General features: G+C 47.1%; 2 protein-coding genes across 2 annotated transcripts in view; both read left to right on the forward strand.

Moving 5' to 3' along the window:
* LOC309564419 (uncharacterized protein) overlaps positions 1-20777 on the forward strand; it is a gene marked incomplete at its 3' end in the record, with an annotated part of 909898 nt that overhangs the window by 250873 nt on the left and 638248 nt on the right.
* Positions 1-20777, forward strand: part of LOC309562617 (uncharacterized protein) — a 150734-nt gene that overhangs the window by 127326 nt on the left and 2631 nt on the right. The window lies entirely within an intron of this gene.

The following is a 20777-nucleotide window of genomic DNA, read 5'->3' on the forward strand; positions in this document are numbered from 1 at the left end:
AGCAGGCACACTGAGCTCTCTGTGTGTCTACTCTGTGGCCTTTGCCAACGTCTGTCCAGTTGGTACAACTAAAGCCCCGTACACACGATCAGATTATCGAACGATCTGTCGTCTGTTTTGTGTGGCATGCTAGTCTGATGTGGAAAGTGAAGAGGTTATTTTCATACGAATTTTCCCGTAGGATAGAATTCTACTTCAGAAGTGATGTCATGTGTTGGATTGATTAGTATGTGTTCTTTCGTCTCTGAGCATGCCTAGTCTTGCTCTTAAGATTTTTTTTCCGTCGAAAACTGTGCTAATGAGACGAAAATCGGACGTTGTGTTGACCGACGACAAAAATTTTATAGCCTGCACATCAGGATTTTGTCGGCAGAAAAGTCGGAGTCAGCTGTCGAAAGCACCATACAAACAATCCGAAAATCGGCAGATCGGTCTTCGGACGAAATTTCCCTTCAGATTTTCTTATCGTGTGTACGGGTCTTAAGTCTTGTTCAGCCATCTGCCTCTAGTGGGAGCGGATTCCCAAACCCTGACAGTGTGGATGGGGCAGAACTCCTAGGGAGTGTAGAACAGATGTTGGAAAACGAGGTATAAAACTGAGAGAATGTAGAAAGTATTCAGTGATGTGGACAATGCTGAGAGAACAATGTGTGGTGGGGATGTAGACACTGATGATAAAGGAATATCTCTACCAGGCTTTGGCTATTATTGAGGGATCAATGTGTGCGCTGAGGACTTTTCTGCATTGCAGTGTACACACCCCAGAAGAAATTTGATCTGATGAGACCTGCATATCCTGTAGTAGTACATTTATTCCTGGTGTTAGTATCCTCCATCACTGTAGGTGAAAAGTATAATATGTAATATAAAGTAAAATAATTTTGCAGTGATGTTAAATGTTTAAATTTACTATGAAGGTGCATGACCGATATTACATAAATGAGTCCTGTGTATATTGGTAACCATTTCAAAACATTGTCAAAAATGTGTATATTTCTACAATTTATAGTGTGTGCTTTATTAATTTATGAATCAATTTCGGTTTGTTTTTCACCCTTTTATTTGACCATACATATTACATTTACCGGCCACTCGATTAGGTACACCTGTTCAATTGCTTGGTAAAACAAATTGCTAATCACAAGGCAGCAACTCAATGCATTTAGGCATCTAGACGTGGAATAGACAACTTCCTGAAGTTCAAACCGAGCATCAGAACGGGCAAGAAGGGGGATTAAAGTGACTTTGAACGTGGCATGGTTGTCGGTGCCAGACGGGCTGGTCTGAGTATTTCTGGGATTTTCACACACAGCCACCTCTCGGGTTTGCAGAGAAAAGTTTGAAAAAGAGAAAAAGTTGTGTGGAGGAAAATGGCTTGCTGATGTCAGAGATCAGAGGAGAATGGGCAGACTGGTTCCAGATGATAGAAAGGCAACGGTAACTCAAATAACCACTGGTTACATCCAAGGTATGCAGAGTACCATCACTGAAAGCACAGCACATCCAACTTTGAAACAGATGGGCTACAGCAGGGATCCTCAAACTACAGCCCTCCAGCTGTTGCCGAACTACACATCCCATGAGGCATTGTAAAACTCTGACATTAACAGACTTGTATGATGGGAATTGTAGTTCCTGAACAGCTGGAGAGCCATAGTTTGAAGACCCTTGGGCTACAGCAACAGAAGACCACACCAGGTGCCACTCTTGTCAGCTAAGAACAGGAATCTGAGGCTAAAATTGGCACAGGCTCACCAAAATTGGAAAAGGGTTGCCTGGTCTGAGGAGTCTCGATTTTTAGCTGCAACATTCAGATGATCGGGTCAGAATTTGACATAAACAACATGAAAGCATGGATCCATCCTGACTTGCATTAACAGTTCAGGCTGCTGGTGGTGGTGTAATGGTGTGGGGTGGGTCTTGGCACACTTTGGGCCCCTTAGTACCAATTGAACAAGGTTTAAACGCCACGGCCTACCCGAGTGTTGTTGCTGACCATGTCCATCCCTTTATGACTACAGTGTCCCCATCTTCTGATGGCTCCTTCCAGCAGGATAATGCACCATGTCACAAAGTGCCAATCATCTCACCACTGGTTTCTTCACCATGACAATGAGGTCACTGTACTCCAATAATTCCACCAGATCTCAATCCAATGGAACACCTTCGGGATGTGGTGGAACCAGAGTTTTGCATCATGGATGTGCAGCTGACACGTCTGCAGCAACTGCGTGATGCTATCATGTCACTATGGACCAAAATCTCTGAGGAATGTTTCCAACATCTTGTTGAATCTATGCCATGAGGGATTACAGCAGTTCTGAAGTCAAGATGTACCCAATAAAGTGGCGGGTAAACGTATATGGATGAGCTGAATGTACCAGGGTTTTAGTCATTGAAGGTTCGGAAAATGTCACTGAACTTTGGATCTCAAATCTGAACCGCATTGAAGTCCATGGGAGCTGAATCTTTGATATGCGTAACAATAACCATAAGCATATAGATTTACAACAGTATAGAAATAATACAAGCTTTATAAAAGAAGAGATTAATAACAGTACATACATCCAAGGAAAAAACAGGTAAAGGGCCCAATAGGAGTCCTGGTGGAATTGTGCACATATACCCGGGTATATATAGTTATTAATAGAGATACCTCCAAAGAATGTTGCAGCAAAGTCCAGTCGCAGAGGTCCCGGAATATGACGCGGTGTCTGTCTTTGGGTCGGAGACCTAAAGATAAGATCAGAGGTCATGGTTGTATCCTCCAACTGTTGTCCAACCAGCCTGGAATGGAACTAAAAAAAAAAAAAAATGTGCCTTTAGGCCCCTTTCACACACTCCGTCCGTCGGACGGAGTTCGTTTTTCACAGCGGGGGATCGATTTTCAGGAGGATGACAGCTGTGGCTCCGCACTGTATGCGGAGACACAGCTGTCAGTTCCCCATGCATCTCTATGGGGGAAGTCGGATGGGAATGGACCGTCGGTCCGTTCTCATCCGATCCCATCCGATCCGCTGGATGCATGGAAAATAGGGTTTCCATCCGTCCAGATTTGACGGATCGGATGTCAGCAGACATGTCTACGCTGACATCCGATGCCCCATAGGGATGCATGGGGGGGACCGTTCAGATCCGCCAACAAAAACGGACAGGTCCGCCTGTGTTAAAGAGCCCTTAGTTATACTTTAACAAAGAGGAGAGAAGGAGAAGCTGCAGGGGAATTAGTCAATCAAGGCGAGAAGATAGGAAAGTGGCAGGGAAATGATCAGCTTCAAACAGACCATGGAAATGACAGGAAGGGGGAGGGAGATACAATTGCTGCAGAAAAAGTAGGATGACGGAAAGACGTAAACTGAGCACGCCATCATACACTGGCAGCCATGATTAGAGTGAAACAACTATAATATACACTGCTCAAAAAAATTAAAGGTACATTTGGAAAACACATCAGATCTCAAATGGGGAAAATTCTCATGCTGGATATCTATACTGGTATGGACTGGGTAATGTGTTAGGATCTATACTGGTATGGACTGGGTAATGTGTTAGGATCTATACTGGTATGCACTGGGTAATGTTAGGATCTATACTGATATGGACTGGGTAATGTGTTAGGATCTATACTGGTATGGACTGGGTAATGCGTTAGGATCTATACTGGTATGGACTGGGTAATGCGTTAGGATCTATACTGGTATGGACTGGGTAATGCGTTAGGATCTATACCGGTATGGACTGGGTAATGTGTTAGGATCTATACTGGTGTGGACTGGGTAATGTGTTAGGATCTATACTGGTATGGACTGGGTAATGCATTAGGATCTACACTGGTATGGACTGGGTAATGTGTTAGGATCTACACTGGTATGGACTGGGTAATGTGTTAGGATCTATACTGGTGTGGACTGGGTAATGTGTTAGGATCTATACTGGTATGGACTGGGTAATGCATTAGGATCTACACTGGTATGGACTGGGTAATGTGTTAGGATCTACACTGGTATGGACTGGGTAATGGGTTAGGACCTATACTGGTATGGACTGGGTAATCCGTTAGGATCTACATTGGTGTGGACTGGGTAATGTATTAGGATCTATACTGGTATGGACTGGGTAATGTGTTAGGATCTATACTGGTGTGGACTGGGTAATGTGTTAGGATCTATACTGGTATGGACTGGGTAATGTCTTAGGATCTATACTGGTATGGACTGGGTAATGTGTTAGGATCTATACTGGTAAGGACTGGGTAATGTGTTAGGATCTATACTGGTATGGACTGGGTAATGTCTTAGGATCTATACTGGTATGGACTGGGTAATGTCTTAGGATCTATACTGGTATGGACTGGGTAATGTGTTAGGATCTATACTGGTAAGGACTGGGTAATGTGTTAGGATCTATACTGGTATGGACTGGGTAATGTCTTAGGATCTATACTGGTATGGACTGGGTAATGTCTTAGGATCTATACTGGTATGGACTGGGTAATGTAATTCAAAGGTACCCCGAAAATCAAAGTGAAAAAATGATGCAGCAGTTCTCCCAGATCTGGACCAGGGCATCACTGAGCTCCTGAACAGACTGAGGTGCAACCTGGTGGTGTCAGATGGACCGAAACAGAATGTCCCAGAGATGTTCTATTGGATTTAGGTAAGGTGAGTGTGGGGGCCATTCAATGGTATCAATCCCTCCATCCTCCAGGAACTGGCTGCATACTCTCACCACATAAGGCCGGGCATTGTGGTGCACCAGGAGGAACCCAGGACCCACTGCACCAGCGTAGGGTCTGACAATGGGTCCAAGGATTCCATCCCAATACCTAATGGTAATCAGGGTGCCATTGTCTAGCCTGTAGAGGTCTGTGTGTCCCTCCATGGATTTGCCTCCCCAGACCATCACTGACCCACCACCCAACCGGTCATGCTGAACGATGTTACAGGCAGCATAATGTTCTCCAGACCCTTCCATGTCTGTCACATGTGCTCAGGGTGAACCTGCTCTCATCTGTGAAAAGCACAGGGTGCCAGTGGTGGAGCTGCCAATTCTGGTGTTCAATGGTAAATGCCAATCGAGCTCCACGATGCCGGGCAGTGAGCACAGGGCCCACTAGAGGACGTCGGACCCTCAGGCCACCCTCATGAAGTCTTTCTGATTGTTTGGTCAGAGACATTCACACCAGTGTCCTGCTGGAGGTCAATTTGTAGGGCTCTGGCAGTGCTCATCCTGTTCCTCCTTGTACAAAGGAGCAGATACCGGTCCTGCTGATGGGTTAAGGACCTTCTACGGCCCTGTCCAGCTCTCCTAGAGTAACTGCCTGTCTCCTGGAATCTCCTCCATGCTCCTGAGACTGTGCTGGGAGACACAGCAAACCTTCTGGCAATGGGACGTATTGATGTGCCATCCTGGAGGAGTTGGACTGCCTGTGCAACCTCTATAGGGTCCAGGTATGGCCTCATGCTACCAGTAGTGACACTGACCCCAGCCAAATGCAAAACTAGTGACAAACACTCAGAAAAGATGAGAGGGGGAAAAAAAAGTCAGTGGCCTCCACCTGTGAGACCATTCCTGTTTTGGTCAGGTGCACTAGATGGGCGTCTCATTGTTGCCCATCTAGTGCACCTGTTGTTAATTTCATTAACACCAAAGCCGTTGAAGCCGATTAACAACCCCCTCTGCTACTTAACTGACCAGATCAATATCTCAGGAGTTGAATTGACTTGATGCTATACTCTGATTATAAATTCTTCCTTTACTTTTTGTTGAGCAGTATATACAGTATACAACAATAACAATGCAAAAAATGACTAGCACAAAAATAATGAAGGAGGAAAGGATAGATGGAAGGATCCTTCCATTGATGAGTCGGCTAGCCCTTCGATCGACTGACACTTCCATCAATCAAACCTTCATTCAACTCATAGTGACGCAGAGTAACCACATATCCTTCCAACCCCACCCCAAAGCAGTCACAGTGTATAGAGCCTCTGCATAAAATGAACAGAAATGACGAGGTTGGGATTCATCTCTGTAGCATTGGAGATCACAATACGCACACTGTCCAATAGCTATTCATCTCTCCTACATGGAAGACAGGACGTGGTGTAACACACAGGCAGGAAGTGGTGTCACACACAGGCAGGAAGTGGTGCCACACACTGGCAGGACGTGGTGTCACACACTGGCAGGACGTGGTGTCACACACTGGCAGGACGTGGTGTCACACACTGGCAGGAAGTGGTGCCACACACAGGCAGGAAGTGGTGTCACACACAGGCAGGACGTGGTGTCACACACTGGCAGGAAGTGGTGTCACACACAGGCAGGACGTGGTGTCACACACTGGCAGGAAGTGGTGTCACACACAGGCAGGACGTGGTGTCACACACAGGCAGGACGTGGTGTCACACACTGGCAGGACGTGGTGTCACACACTGGCAGGACGTGGTGTCACACACAGGCAGGAAGTGGTGTCACACGCAGGCAGGACGTGGTGTCACTCAAAGTGACGCAGAGTAGCCACATATCCTTCCAACCCCACCCCAAAGCAGTCACAGTGTATAGAGTCTCTGCATAAATGAACAGAAATGACGAGGTTGGGATTCATCTCTGTAGCATTGGAGATCACAATACGCACACTGTCCAATAGCTATTCATCTCTCCTACATGGAAGACAGGACGTGGTGTAACACACAGGCAGGAAGTGGTGTCACACACAGGCAGGAAGTGGTGCCACACACTGGCAGGACGTGGTGTCACACACTGGCAGGACGTGGTGTCACACACTGGCAGGAAGTGGTGCCACACACAGGCAGGAAGTGGTGTCACACACAGGCAGGACGTGGTGTCACACACTGGCAGGAAGTGGTGTCACACACTGGCAGGAAGTGGTGTCACACACAGGCAGGACGTGGTGTCACACACAGGCAGGACGTGGTGTCACACACAGGCAGGACGTGGTGTCACACACTGGCAGGACGTGGTGTCACACACTGGCAGGACGTGGTGTCACACACAGGCAGGAAGTGGTGTCACACACTGGCAGGAAGTGGTGTCACACACAGGCAGGACGTGGTGTCACACACAGACAGGACGTGGTGTAACACACAGGCAGGAAGTGGTGTCACACACAGGCAGGAAGTGGTGTCACACACAGGCAGGACGTGGTGTCACACACTGGCAGGAAGTGGTGTCACACACTGGCAGGACGTGGTGTCACACACTGGCAGGACATGGTGTCACACACTGGCAGGAAGTGGTGCCACACACAGGCAGGAAGTGGTGTCACACACAGGCAGGAAGTGGTGCCACACACTGGCAGGACGTGGTGTCACACACTGGCAGGACGTGGTGTCACACACTGGCAGGAAGTGGTGCCACACACAGGCAGGAAGTGGTGTCACACACAGGCAGGACGTGGTGTCACACACTGGCAGGAAGTGGTGTCACACACTGGCAGGAAGTGGTGTCACACACAGGCAGGACGTGGTGTCACACACAGGCAGGACGTGGTGTCACACACAGGCAGGACGTGGTGTCACACACTGGCAGGACGTGGTGTCACACACTGGCAGGACGTGGTGTCACACACAGGCAGGAAGTGGTGTCACACACTGGCAGGAAGTGGTGTCACACACAGGCAGGACGTGGTGTCACACACAGACAGGACGTGGTGTAACACACAGGCAGGAAGTGGTGTCACACACAGGCAGGAAGTGGTGTCACACACAGGCAGGACGTGGTGTCACACACTGGCAGGACGTGGTGTCACACACTGGCAGGACATGGTGTCACACACTGGCAGGACGTGGTGTCACACACTGGCAGGACATGGTGTCACACACTGGCAGGAAGTGGTGCCACACACAGGCAGGAAGTGGTGTCACACACAGGCAGGACGTGGTGTCACACACTGGCAGGAAGTGGTGTCACACACAGGCAGGACGTGGTGTCACACACTGGCAGGAAGTGGTGTCACACACAGGCAGGAAGTGGTGTCACACACAGGCAGGACGTGGTGTCACACACAGGCAGGACGTGGTGTCACACACACAGGCAGGACGTGGTGTCACACACTGGCAGGACGTGGTGTCACACACAGGCAGGAAGTGGTGTCACACGCAGGCAGGACGTGGTGTCACTCAAAGTGACGCAGAGTAACCACATATCCTTCCAACCCCACCCCAAAGCAGTCACAGTGTATAGAGTCTCTGCATAAATGAACAGAAATGACGAGGTTGGGATTCATCTCTGTAGCATTGGAGATCACAATACGCACACTGTCCAATAGCTATTCATCTCTCTTACATGGAAGACAGGAAGTGGTGTCACACACAGGCAGGACGTGGTGTCACACACAGGCAGGACGTGGTGTCACACACAGGCAGGAAGTGGTGTCACACACTGGCAGAAGTGGTGTCACACACAGGCAGGACGTGGTGTCACACACAGGCAGGAAGTGGTGTCACACACTGGCAGAAGTGGTGTCACACACAGGCAGGAAGTGGTGTCACACACTGGCAGAAGTGGTGTCACACACAGGCAGGACGTGGTGTCACACACTGGCAGGAATTGGTGTCACAAACAGGCAGGAAGTGGTGTCACACACAGGCAGGACGTGGTGTCACACACTGGCAGAAGTGGTGTCACACACAGGCAGGAAGTGGTGTCACACACAGGCAGGAATTGGTGTCACAAACAGGCAGGAAGTGGTGTCACTTGCAGTCAAAAAGTTTCAAGTTGTGAAAAAAGTACAGAAAATACATTGTTTGAAACCCCCCCCCCCCCCCCCCCAGACACTACATATACATATAGAGAGATATAAAAATGTGACTCTGATATTATTTTACCTTTACCACATTTCCTGTGACAGAAAACAGAACCCATTCCTCCGTCACTTCTGTCACCGATGTAAAACAAAATGGAGAATTCAGTCATAGAAGAGCCGAGGAGAGCCGGACACCTCACATCATCACCTCAGAGTTCCCTCTTCACTCATCCTCCACTGCTATTGGCTGCACTCCCTCCACACCAACCAATCACAGGGCAGATCCTACTCTCCTCAGGGACTTACCTCAGACTGAGCTCACCACTGAGATGAATTGATGTGAAGGGAGTGCAGCCAATCACAGGATGGGATCACAGTCACCGGGCAGATTCTGCTTTCCTCAGAAACTCACCTCAGACCTATCTACTACTATTGACTGCACTTATTCCACAGGAGCCAATCACAGGCAGCGATCAGTCACTGGGCGGATTCTACTCTCCACAGAGACTCACCTCCGACCTCACCACAGTCACATCAGTCTCTGTACCAGAGGAGCTTACACTCTAATGTCCCCTCCCCCCACAGTCACATCAGTCTGTGTACCAGAGGAGCTTACACTCTAATGTCCCCTCCCCCACAGTCACATCAGTCTCTGTACCAGAGGAGCTTACACTCTAATGTCCCCTCCCCCACAGTCACATCAGTCTCTGTACCAGAGGAGCTTACACTCTAATGTCCCCTCCCCCACAGTCACATCAGTCTCTGTACCAGAGGAGCTTACACTCTAATGTCCCCTCCCCCACAGTCACATCAGTCTCTGTACCAGAGGAGCTTACACTCTAATGTCCCCTCCCCCACAGTCACATCAGTCTCTGTACCAGAGGAACTTACACTCTAATGTCCCCTCCCCCCCCCACAGTCACATCAGTCTCTGTACCAGAGGAGCTTACACTCTAATGTCCCCTCCCCCACAGTCACATCAGTCTCTGTACCAGAGGAGCTTACACTCTAATGTCCCCTCCCCCACAGTCACATCAGTCCCTGTACCAGAGGAGCTTACACTCTAATGTCCCCTCCCCCACAGTCACATCAGTCTCTGTACCAGAGGAACTTACACTCTAATGTCCCCTCCCCCCCACAGTCACATCAGTCTCTGTACCAGAGGAGCTTACACTCTAATGTCCCCTCCCCCACAGTCACATCAGGCTCTGCACCAGAGGAGCTTACACTCTAATGTCCCCTCCCCCACAGTCATATCAGTCTCTGTACCAGAGGAGCTTACACTCTAATGTCCCCTCACCCACAGTCACATCAGTCTCTGTACCAGAGGAGCTTACACTCTAATGTCCCCTCCCCCACAGTCACATCAGGCTCTGTACCAGAGGAGCTTACACTCTAATGTCCCCTCCCCCACAGTCATATCAGTCTCTGTACCAGAGGAGCTTACACTCTAATGTCCCCTCACCCACAGTCACATCAGTCTCTGTACCAGTGGAGCTTACACTCTAATGTCCCCTCCCCCACACAGTCACATCAGTCTCTGTACCAGAGGAGCTTACACTCTAATGTCCCCTCCCCCCACAGTCACATCAGTCTCTGTACCAGAGGAGCTTACACTCTAATGTCCCCTCACCCACAGTCACATCAGTCTCTGTACCAGTGGAGCTTACACTCTAATGTCCCCTCCCCCACACAGTCACATCAGTCTCTGTACCAGAGGAGCTTACACTCTAATGTCCCCTCCCCCACAGTCACATCAGTCTCTGCACCAGAGGAGCTTACACTCTAATGTCCCCTCCCCCACAGTCACATCAGTCTCTGAACCAGAGGAGCTTACACTCTAATGTCCCCTCCCCCCAAAGTCACATCAGTCTCTGTACCAGAGGAGCTTACACTCTAATGTCCCCTCCCCCCACAGTCACATCAGTCTCTGAACCAGAGGAGCTTACACTCTAATGTCCCCTCCCCCCAAAGTCACATCAGTCTCTGTACCAGAGGAGCTTACACTCTAATGTCCCCTCCCCCCACAGTCACATCAGTCTCTGTACCAGAGGAGCTTACACTCTAATACCCCCTCCCCCCACAGTCACATCCATCTCTGTACCAGAGGAGCTTACACTCTAATGTCCCCTCCCCCACAGTCACATCAGTCTCTGTACCAGAGGAGCTTACACTCTAATGTCCCCTCCCCCACAGTCACATCAGTCCCTGTACCAGAGGAGCTTACACTCTAATGTCCCCTCCCCCACAGTCACATCAGTCTCTGTACCAGAGGAGCTTACACTCTAATGTCCCCTCCCCCCGCAGTCACATCAGTCTCTGTACCAGAGGAGCTTACACTCTAATGTCCCCTCACAGTCACATCAGTCTCTGTACCAGAGGAGCTTACACTCTAATGTCCCCTCCCCCCACAGTCACATCAGTCTCTGTACCAGAGGAGCTTACACTCTAATACCCCCTCCCCCCACAGTCACATCCATCTCTGTACCAGAGGAGCTTACACTCTAATGTCCCCTCCCCCACAGTCACATCAGTCTCTGTACCAGAGGAGCTTACACTCTAATGTCCCCTCCCCCACAGTCACATCAGTCTCTGTACCAGAGGAGCTTACACTCTAATGTCCCCTCCCCCACAGTCACATCAGTCTCTGTACCAGAGGAGCTTACACTCTAATATCCCCTCCCCCACAGTCACATCAGTCTCTGTACCAGAGGAGCTTACACTCTAATGTCCCCTCCCCCACAGTCAGTTGGGAAGGGATGTCTTTCAGTGGGGGTGTCTGTGGGGCATCCAGGGAGGAATGTTGGGGCGTAAATTACATAGGGAATGGTATATGGCAGGGGTGTCCAAACTATTGCCCTCCAGCTGTTCAGGAACTACAATTCCCATCATGTCTCGTTATGTCTGTGACTGTCAAAGATTTACAATGCCTCATGGGAATTGTAGTTCCTGAACAGCTGGAGGGCAATAGTTTGGACACCCCTGGCATATGGGAAGGAGGGGGGATCCTTACTGCTGGATGAATGACAGAAGGATAGAGTGTACGGTTTATTCAAGCGGTGATCCCACTTGGTACACACAGACAGGAAGTGATGTCAGCTACAGACAGGAAGTTCCGGGTCAGAGGTGAGTCGGGAGGAAGTAGAGAGGAGACATTGCTGGAACTGGCAGCAGAGGAGGTAATAAGATATTATTTTATATTTACGTTGATAATATGGGATATGATCACCATGTATAAATACATAAGGGGTCCATATAGTGAACCTGGTTTATAGACCGGATAAATCCTAAATATAGAACCATTTATACAACTGTCCATCCAGAGCCTCTGGTTTATAGACCGGATACATCCTAAATATAGAACCATTTATCCAACTGTCCATCCAGAGCCTCTGGTTTATAGACCGGATACATCCTAAATATAGAACCATTTATCCAACTGTCCATCCAGAGCCTCTGGTTTATAGACCAGATACATCCTAAATATAGAACCATTTATCCAACTGTCCATCCAGAGCCTCTGGTTTATAGTCCAGATACATCCTAAATATAGAACCATTTATCCAACTGTCCATCCAGAGCCTCTGGTTTATAGACCAGATACATGAGACTGATGCTTGGTGCTGTAGGGGTGTTTAACCAGTTCCGGACCGCCTGCCGCATATATATGTACGTGATTTTGTGCAGGAGATTTTGGAACCGCCCCCACTATGATAGGACACAGCGGGAGCCAATCAGCGGATCCTGTGGCCGCGATTACCGCCGGAAACCCGCTAGTCGTTCGGTGGAATGACAGAACGGCGGTCTGCCTATGTAAACAAGACAGACCGCCAGTCTGTCACATAGGAAGAGAGAGATCTTGTGTTTCAGTTAAGCTGAAATGCATCACTCTTTTCCTCTAGTGCATCCACTCCCCCTACAGTTAGAAAGCACTCCCTAGGAACACATTTAACACCTTGAGTGCCCCTAGTGTTAACCCCTTCCCTGCCAGTGTCATTGTTGTACAGTCCCAAGGATACCCATTGTCCTGAGGGGGGCAGCAAGACCACTGGCACGGGAGGATATTTATACTATACACCTCCAAGCCCACCACCCAAGCACAGGAGAATAGCTTTTGGATTATGCAGTCCCGGGCGCCTGGCTCCTAGGTTCAAAGCAAATTTGTCAAGCCCTGTCCTAATTGCACCCAGTAACCCCCCGTCCTCTCCATCCTCTTCCTCCATAGGAGTGTTGCCAATTTCCCACAGCATTTTTTACTGACAAAACATGAAAAATTTACTGACGGTGCATATTTTTTTTACTCACAACCTGAAAAGTGACAAAACGAAGACAATCGATATTTAAACAGCATAAACACACTATGAAAACACTGACAATACCCATAACAAGTCATTTTCCTGATTTATACTTAAAAAGTTATCATAGCTTACCACCCGAAACAGGAGAGAGCAAAATACTAAAACATGGTCATATTGGAACATGTTTGTATATTCGGACGAAGGGAAGACCCTCTTGGAGAGCTACTCTGGTGAATGAAGTCCTCCCATCCTTGGTCATATTGGAACATGTTTGTGTATTCGGATAAATGGAGGACCCTCTTGGAGAGCTACTCTGGTGAATGAAGTCCTCCCATCCTTGGTCATATTGGAACATGTTTGTTTATTCGGACGAAGGGAAGACCCTCTTGTAGAGCTACTCTGGTGAATGAAGTCCTCCAATCCTTGGTCATATTGGAACATGTTTGTTTATTCGGAGGAAGGGAAGACCCTCTTGGAGAGCTACTCTGGTGAATGAAGTCCTCCCATCCTTGGTCATATTGGAACATGTTTGTGTATTCAGACGAAGGGAAGACCCTCTTGGAGAGCTACTCTGGTGAATGAAGTCCTCCCATCCTTGGTCATATTGGAACATGTTTGTGTATTCGGATGAAGGGAAGACCCTCTTGGAGAGCTACTCTGGTGAATGAAGTCCTCCCATCCTTGGTCATATTGGAACATGTTTTTGTATTCGGATGAAGGAAGACACTCTTGGAGAGCTACTCTGGTGAATGAAGTCCTCCCACCCTTGGTCATATATGAACATGTTTGTATATTCGGATGAAGGAAAGACCCTCTTGGAGAGCTACTCTGGTGAATGAAGTCCTCCCATCCTTGGTCATATTGGAACATGTTTGTGTATTCCGACGAAGGAAGACCCTCTTGGAGAGCTACTCTGGTGAACGAAGTCCTCCCATCCTTCTTGCCAATGCACATGTGCACCCCATCACTCTGCCCCCCCCCCCTTTTTTTTTTCTTTTTCCTCCCCCTTTTCGCTCTTTTTCCTGGGTCTTCTTTTTTGGTGTCTATAGGTGTCCTTTAGATATGGTTCTCATTCCATTCCCTTTAAAAATTGAAGTGTCCACCCCAACAAATTCTGGCATATCGGTTACAGTCAGGGGAGGAATGGGGCAGGAGGGCAATTGCCCCCTGGGCCACTTTTATTGCCCCAAAAAAAGGCTGCACCGCTTCTGCCACAGACATGCCTAAAGGATTCCTGGTGAAAAAAATTAAAAAGTCCCTGACCTACTGGGTGCGGGTTGAAGACAAAGACAGAGTGCACGCTTACCCCCTAGCATGGATGTTGTGAACTGTGTCTGAGCAGAGGCTGGTTCTATTCTCCACTGGAGACTCTCCCCCCTCCCGTCCAGCCCCAACCGAGCTGTCCCAGCTCCCCCCAACTGCCCCCTGCTGGCCAGGTTGGTAACCCAGATTCTGCCGGTGAGTAGAGAGTACCTGGGGCGGACCTTCGCCTGGAATGGGGGTCAGGACATGGTCATATTGGAACATGTTTGTATATTCGGACGAAAGGAAGACCCTCTTTGAGAGCTACTCTGGAGAATGAAGTCCTCCCATCCTTGCCAATGCACATGTACACCCCCCCCCTTTTTTTTTTCTTTTTCCTCCCCCTTTTCCCTCTTTTTCCTGGGTCTTCTTTTTTAGCGTCTATAGGCGTCCTTTAGTTTCTTTGTTCTCATTCCAGTGTCCACCTGAACAAATTCTGGCATATCAGTAACTACCTGGGTGCTGGTTGAAGACAAAGACATAGTGCAGGCCTCCCCCCTTAGCATGGATGGTGTGAACTGTGCCTGAGCAGAATCCGGTTCCATGCCCCACTGAAGACCGCCCCCGCCACCCCCCCAACCGAGCTGTCCCAGGTCGGTAACCCACATTCGGCCAGTGGGTAGACAGCACCTGGAGTGGAGATTCAGCCTGGAATGGGGGTCAGACGGGGGGCCGAGTTGCTGCACCATGGGCCTCTGGTTTGTACTTGCCCCCTTGGCTGAAAGTTACCAGTTAGCCCCTGGTTACAGTTACTGCCTCAAACTTGTGTATTCTTAATGTCGGAATATTTAGCATTTTATGTATCTCGCTGTATAATAGAATACTGCTTTGAATCATCTGAGTTTTATGTGAGATATCGTTCCTTTTCTGTTGAGCATTGCTCTGTTGGCTGCTTTATTCTTTGATATCAATAAATAATTTTTAGAAAGGAAAAAAGAAAAAGTTATCCTAATGTGACAAATTATTAGCCCCTGATATCTACAAATAGTTGTAAAAATCAATGATTTTTGAAAACTTTCAGTAAATTTACTGATGGAAACCCTGCTCCATGGTCACTCTGACATCTTTTATCTCTAAAAACGACAAACAAACAAACACAAGGGCGCACCGGCCTAGTGCATTATCCTTAAAAAGTTTATTAAAATAATGGAATAAAAATACTCACAAATGAGTTCTTGATAAAAGCATATCAGAATAGAGTCCTCAGCACCGAGATCAAGATTGGATCGTCCCCCGAAGCTGTATAGGCTTACGCGTTTCGAGGCATCGCCTCTTCTTCAGAGTCTCTGAAGAAGAGGCGATGCCTCGAAACGCGAAAGCCTATACAGCTTTTATCAAGAACTCGTTTGTGAGTATTTTTATTCCATTATTTTAATAAACGTTTTAAGGATAATGCACTAGGCTGGTGCGCCCTTGTGTTTGTTTGTTTGTAGTTTTTAGTGGTCCCAGACTACACTGGTCTTGAAAGGGGCCGCAAGGCCGAAGCTTTCCAGATTTGCCGTGTCAATAGTTCTCAACATCTGCAAGTTTGTAGCCGAGGTGAATAGAGGATTGCACCATTTAGAGCTAGGGATATCGGCCCCGATACGGGAAAAATAGCTGGATCGGGGATCCGTAAAATTAAGAGATCCACGGGCCGATCCGGTGTTCTAAAATTTTGTCGGACCCGTGAAAAAATCGGACCTCGTCACTTCCGGTGACAGAGCGTCACAAAACAGTTGATAGGAGTCGTCCGTGCGCATGCGCAGAAGACATTTTTCGAGGTTTGGCAAAATTATAACAGAGAACGGACAGCTGATTGAGAGAAGGCGGGGCTGAGGTGCGACGGGACGGAGGCACATATGCAGAGCTGGCGGAGGAGGCAGGACGGAGGTGTGGCCGTGTAATATATGCAGGGCTTAAGCGACTCCCTGTTTTATTATCTTTAGTAATTATCGTATTATTTATCCTTCGGATTTCATGACATTTAGTATTTCTATAATGCAAAATAAGAAATACTAAATGTAATGAAATCCTAAGGGTAAATAATACGATAATTAGTAAAGATAATAAAACAGAAGGAGTCGCTAAAGTCCTGCATTTATTACACGGTCGCACCTCCGTCCCGCCTCCTCTATTCAGCTCTGCAGATGACGCGGCGGTGTCTTCCGTCCCACCTCAGCCCCGCCTCCTCTCATTCAACTGGTCGCTCTGTGTTATAAGTTTACCAAACCAAGATAATGTCTGGTGCGCATGCGCACTTGAGACTCCCATAACCGGATGTGACGAGGTCCGATTTTTTCACGGGTCCGACAAAATTTTACAACACCGGTTTTGCTCTTTACATAGCATGTGAGGGAGCAGAGAACAGCTGTCAAAGAAAAAAAAAAGAGCCTCCTGCAAATGCCTTTCAACTCTCCCAGTTAAGTAAACACAATGATTACAATGTATCTTTTAATTCCGTCTGCCGGAGGAGGGAAGTTTAACCTCTTAAAGACTAAACCCATGACATTTTAGATTTTGAATGCAAAACTGTTATAAGGTATCTGCCGATACCGATCCGGAAGTATTTTTTTGTTATAAGCTCACAAAACAGTACTTCCGGATCGGACTCGGGATCGGTGATTTCACAAAGCAAAAAAGTCAGATCGGTGCATCCCTACTCAGAGCGCAGGGGACAGGTGCATTGCACCAAAGTTGTACTTGTTTGTCTTTTATCTCTAGCAGATGCTGATATACACACACGTGAACACATATATGCAATATACTGTATGTGGAGTGAATCACATTGTTGACAGCTGCTGGAGGAGGATATATATATATATATGTGTATGTATATATATATATATATATATATACAGTATATAAACACATTTGTTTGTTAGTTGTGACACTGCGTTGTTCAAACTATTTATTTTGTATCCATTACAGTACCTTCACCTCATTTCCTGAAACCAAAAGGAAACGACGAGCAGAAGATTCTAGAAGTCCCCAACAAGATCAGTGAGCTGCTGACAGGAGAGGTGAGCGGTGCTGGGAATTCTGGGACATTATCCAGTAACAGACAAGGGATGTGTCTGGATGGTGACTGTATCATTGTGTGTGTGTCAGGTTCCTAGAAGGTGCAAGGAAATCATTGTCTATTTCTCTATAGAGGAGTGGGAGTATTTCGAAGGACACAAGGATCTCTACAAGGACGTCATGATGGAGAATCAGCCGCCCCTCACATCACCGGGTAAGAGGAGACTTTATTGTAAAGGAGAGAGCAGTACGGAGGATCCACCTAGATCCCCCATCATCTGATAAACACATAGAAACAATGTATTCAGTCAGTGTGTGTGTTTCCTACAGATGGATCCAGTAATGGGAACCCACCAGAGAGATGTCCCCGTCCTCTGTATTCCCGGGATTCCACACAGGAAGGTCACACCATCCCCCACCATCATCAGGTAGGTTGGACTGAACAAACAGAACTCAAAAAGAATTCTAATCTATGAGAAGACTTTCTTCTTTTTAATCTCCTGTCCATTTTTACAAATGTATTCTATCATCTTTGGGGTTTAGGGTGAACAACTGAAAGACATCAAAGCTGAGATTAAAGAGGAAGAAGAAGAGATGTTGATAAGTGGAGCTCAGCAGTCTTTGGGAAGGGGTGGTCCTCTGTATTCCCCAAATTCCACACAGGAAGATCACACCATCCCTCACCATCATCAGGTAGGTGGGACAAACATAAAAGTGGCATTAGACTGTATGAGATTACACTCTTCTGTTATCCTATTGGTCCTGACATTTTAACTTTTTTTTTCTTTCTGTTAGCTTGAAGAAGAGATGTATGTGAAAGTTGAGTTTAAAGAGGAAGAAGAGGAGATGAATGTAATGGGTTATCGGGAGTCTACAGAGAAAGCTGGGATGATGGTGACAATTAAAGAAGGGGAATTTTCTCCAGATACCAGCACCGGTAAGTAATGAACGCTAAATACAGAAACTAATTAAGAATATAGATGGATGATTGAGGATCTGTAGACCTTCACATTGGGTCAAATGATATCTACAAGGACCTCCTGATGGAGAATCAGCCGCCCCTCACATCACCGGGTAAGAGGAGACTTTATTGTAAAGGAGAAAGCAGTACGGAGGGTCCACCTAGATCCCCCATCATCTGATAAACACATAGAAACAATGTATTCAGTCAGTGTGTGTGTTTCCTACAGATGGATCCAGTAATGGGAACCCACCAGAGAGATGTCCCCGTCCTCTGTATTCCCGGGATTCCACACAGGAAGATCACACCATCCCTCACCATCATCAGGTAGGTGGGACTGAACTACTGGAATGCAGAATTCTAATCTATGAGAGGACATTCTTTTATGAAACTTCTTGTTCTTTTTTATATTCTATCATGTTGGGGATTAGGAAAAGGAACCAAAAGATATCAAAGTTGAGATTAAAGAGGAAGAAGAAGAGACGTTGAATAGTGGAGCTCAGCAGTCTATGGTAGGAGGTGGTCCTCTGTATTCCCGGGATGCTGCACAGGAAGATCACAACATCCTTCACCATCATCCGGTAGGTGGACTCGGTGTATAGAACTATTCTATAGAATATAGAAATATTTCTGAATTTGTGAGATGACATTCTTCTATGTACTCTCTTGTTTTATTGCTTACTTCTACATCTGAAGTGCAGCCTTTTCTCCCAAAACCACCTGTAGCGGAATGGACACTGAGAGTGTGGTTTGTGTTGAAAGAGTCAGGGAGCAGTGTCCCTCAGGAGATGTGTGGGGGTTTGTTATTGTTAAATACCTGCATTCCATTGTTCTATTGTTCCTGTCTGGCTAGAGTAAGGTTATTATGGGATGTTCAGCTTTGTGTGTGGGATGGTTCGAAGAGGGAGGGGTTTTCCTAGATTGTAGATTCCCTGTGTTGGGGTTTTCAATAAATAAACTTAGTCTAGTTTGACTCCCAGAACTGTGTGTCGTCCAGTTACTGGGGGGGGGGGGGGATTTTGCCTTGGATATTTTAGTACTTCCTCAGCTCCAAGGATTATACAGCGGAGATACCTAGGCTGGGTATTGGAGCTCCGTTACACCACCCATCCCCATTTCCAGCTCCTTCTTCGAGCACCCTTCATTATTCTTCCCCTATATTTATTGCTTTATTAAAATCACTATTCGTTCCTTTCTTCTGTGGGTCTTATGTCCAGTCATAATGCCATCATGGGTCCTCTTCCTCCTTGTGTTCCTCCAATGGAGGTGCATACTGAATGACGTGGGGCTGTTCTTGGCTCCTGTAAGTCCACGCTGATGTGATGATGTGTCACTAGGGGATGGGTCCCGGGCTTCCTAGGCTCACAGGAAAAGGGCAGTAGACCTGATTTATTTCTGTTTTAAGTCAGTAACACCTGCCGGTCTTCTCCCTTCCCCAGCCTGTAACTGGACAGTAAAAGGAGAAGCAGCAGACTGATAAGCTAACCTCTCTGTCACTCTGCTCTGATGTACAACTGATTGGCTCTTTGTTCCATTTCTCCTTCTCCCAGTCTGAGCTCTTATGTACAGGTACTGCAAGAGCCTGATACCAGGTCACATTCAGGTACTTAGCCTGCTTATATCCATAAAAAAGCACATTCAATAATGTATTAATAATTACAGAACTGCTGTTATTTATGTCTTTTATATCTGCCCGGAGTTTGGCTTTAATAGATGTTTTCTATTATTTTGGGGTTTAGGGTGAAGAACGGATTAATATAAAACCTGAGGTTAAAGAGGAAGAAGTAAAGACGTATGTGGGGGGTGATCAGCCGTCCACGGAAGAGGTTGGGATAATTATGAAAAGTGAACAGGATGACGTTTCTCTACCTATTGGCACAAGTAAGTATAAGCAATATAGAAGACAGTTTTGTCTGGTAAAGGAACTGATGCTAAGCTCTGAGTGGTTGAGGAAAGAGCTCTGAGAGTTTGAAAAGATTACACTGTAAAGTGAAAGCATTCCAAACGCAGTCCGAGTTATTGCAGTAAAGTCCGAGCTACAGGGTGTCAACGTCACTAGAACCTATAAATGGTCAAGACTTTGCCCATAATGGTGGGAAAACCCCCAGAAGGGTCTTCAGGGTCTGGGTTTTATTGGGATGGACCACGGCCCTGGGCCTGTATAGCACCCTGCAGGTAAAAGGGTTCATCATTCTGTATTCCTCAATATAACATGTTCCTAACAAATCAGATGAAAATACTGTACACCATATAAAAGGTCCATCTCCATCCCTACATCTAGCGTCTCGTTTCCAACAAATGAGGTGGAGATACTGTACACCATATGAAAAGTCCATCTCCATTCTTAATAAAATATAAGCTCACGTTCCCAACAAATGGGGAGAAGATACTGTACACCATATGAAAGGTCCATCCCCAGTCCTCAATATAACGTCATGTTCCCAAC

This window comes from Pelophylax lessonae (genome assembly GCF_965119305.1).
Source record: "Pelophylax lessonae genome assembly, chromosome: 9".
In the NCBI taxonomy this organism is placed as follows: Eukaryota; Metazoa; Chordata; class Amphibia; order Anura; family Ranidae; genus Pelophylax; species Pelophylax lessonae.